The 2,328-nt window shown below is 37.4% G+C and overlaps 1 pseudogene; it reads right to left on the reverse strand.

Moving 5' to 3' along the window:
* Positions 1 to 320: 320 nt before the first annotated feature.
* On the reverse strand, positions 321 to 1,271 carry LOC132517990 (vacuolar protein sorting-associated protein 29-like; annotated as a pseudogene).
* Positions 1,272 to 2,328: the final 1,057 nt, after the last annotated feature.

Below are 2,328 nucleotides of genomic sequence, written 5' to 3' on the forward strand. Positions count from 1 at the left end.
GAAATTTAGATTGGTGGGTTTTTTCCTTGCAATGTTTTAAATATCTTATTTGCATGGTGTCTGAACACAAGTCTAATGTAATTCTTATCCTTGCTCATTTGTAGGTAGGATGTGTGTTTTCCCCCTCTGGCTTATTTCAAGATTTTCTCCTGTCTTTGTTTTATTTGCAGTTTGAATATGACATGCCTTGGTATAGATTTGTTGTTATTTATTCTGCTCAGTTTTCTCTGAGCTTCCCTAATCTGTGGTTTCTGGTCTCTCATTAATTTTGGAAATTCCTCAGCTCAATTTTTTTTTTTAAATGAAAGGTAACTGTTTATTACTGGAGAAGAGAAAAATGTCTACAAGAAAATCTAGTTTCTTTCCCCTCATGCACTACTTTGGTAATAAAGTTCCAAATATCAACCATGAAGATATTTACAAGGATAAATTTTTCTTAACATGTGACCATTTACTGTGTGGTGGACATTTTTTCATAGAAATCATATAATTAAACTAAATATAATCTTATAGTTTACAAGAAGCTTAGAACATTGTATTAACAGAAAACGAGATTATGTTTTACTGCAAAATATTATAAAAGTGATACAATTTTGTGGCTCTTAAACGATTAATTACTTGAGTTGAACAGGGAAATGAAAAACAAAAAAAAACCCAACAGAAAAATCATCAGGACACGCCTCGCTTTATGATTTTTTGTGTTCGATTCGTTCTACTTTCAGGACGTCTCTAATTAGCTGATACACACAAGTGACAAGTGTAGAAGCCTGGATATCCATCAACACAAATGAAGGAATAATGTTTGTTTCCAAGGCATTATATGCTCCTGTGGCAGAACCTGGATTAATGTAGACTTTATTTTCATGCTCAAATGTTCAAATATTTCTGTGTGTCCTGAAATAAGAATATCCATATCAAACTGCCTCTGCAACAGAGCTAAGCTGGCCATATCTCCCCATGGAATAACTTGATGTCCATGGATCAAACCAATTTTGAACTGCCCAACAGTTAATGACTTTCTGTTCTTGATAATTCAGATTCTCATTGAAGTCTCCTCTCACAATATGAACATCGCCAGCCAGAGTCTGGAGATAGTCATAACTCTCTTCGGTACAAAGGTTTCCAGTGCAGAGAGTGTGCTGAATCATTCCTGGCACCAGCAATTTTTTGAATTTAGCTGGCAAACTGTTGCTCCAGTGTGGGATGTGCAGGTCTCCTAATACCAACACCAACATCCTGTCACTGGGCTCCGCTCAGTCACCAGCACCGCTGCCGCCACCCTCCCTTCCTCAGACGCCTCAGCGTCTCAAATATTTTTCCATCCCTTTCTCTCTTCTTCTGGATTACATGTATTACATTGTTTATATATTTATCATATTTATCATAGTTCTTGGATGTACTTTTTGATTTTTTTCATTTTTCTCTTGCTTTTCAGTTTGCAAAGTTTCTTTTGACATGTCTTTTAGCTCACTGACTCTTTCCTCAGCAATTTCCAATCTATTGATGAGTCCAAAGGGCACCCTTCATTTCTGTTATAAAGTTTCTGACTTCCAGCATTTAAAACTTTTTTCTTAGGGTTTTCATTTCTCTTCTTACATTACCCATCAGTTCTTCCATGTTTTCCACTTTTCTGTTAGTTCAGCATACTAAATATAACTATTTTAAATCCCCAGTCTGATAATTCTAAAATCTCTGCTATACCTCAGTCTGGGTTCTGATGCTCACTTTGTCTATTGAACTGATTTTTTCTATTTGTTGTTTTTGGTTTTTCATTCGTTTGTTTAGTTGTTTGCTTTTAGCATGGCTTATAATATCTTGTTGAAAGCACACATGATGTATTGGGTAAAAAGGTACTGAAGTAAACAGTCCTTTAGTGGGAGGTTTTAAGTTTATGTGGCAAGAGGTTAAACTGTGTTAATGTTTGCTATAGCTGTATGCATTAGAGGCTAATGTTTACTCTAGTGTCTTTCATTTTGTCTCCTGCTTGTCTTCTTAAAAAGGGTCTGAGCTTTGCAGTCCTTTTAGCTGTAGTCCCTTATTATACAGGAGCCTGGTCTCTGTGGGGTAAGGTGTGGGGTTGGGGGAGCATCCTGTAATCCTATGATTAGGTCTGTTTTTTAGTGAGCATGAGCTCTGAGGCTGTGACTTCAACAGTGCTTCTCAGCACTTTTTTTCCCTCTGTAGGTGAGAAGGCTAGTAAGGGTGTAACTTCCCTTTCCCAAAGTTGGTAAGCTCTGGTAAAATAGTTCCTTTTTTTTTTTGCGGTATGCGGGCCTCTCACTGTTGTGGCCTCTCCCATTGCAGAGCGCAGGCTCCGGACACGCAGGC

This window comes from Lagenorhynchus albirostris, chromosome 3 (assembly GCF_949774975.1).
Source record: "Lagenorhynchus albirostris chromosome 3, mLagAlb1.1, whole genome shotgun sequence".
Taxonomy (NCBI): domain Eukaryota; kingdom Metazoa; phylum Chordata; class Mammalia; order Artiodactyla; family Delphinidae; genus Lagenorhynchus; species Lagenorhynchus albirostris.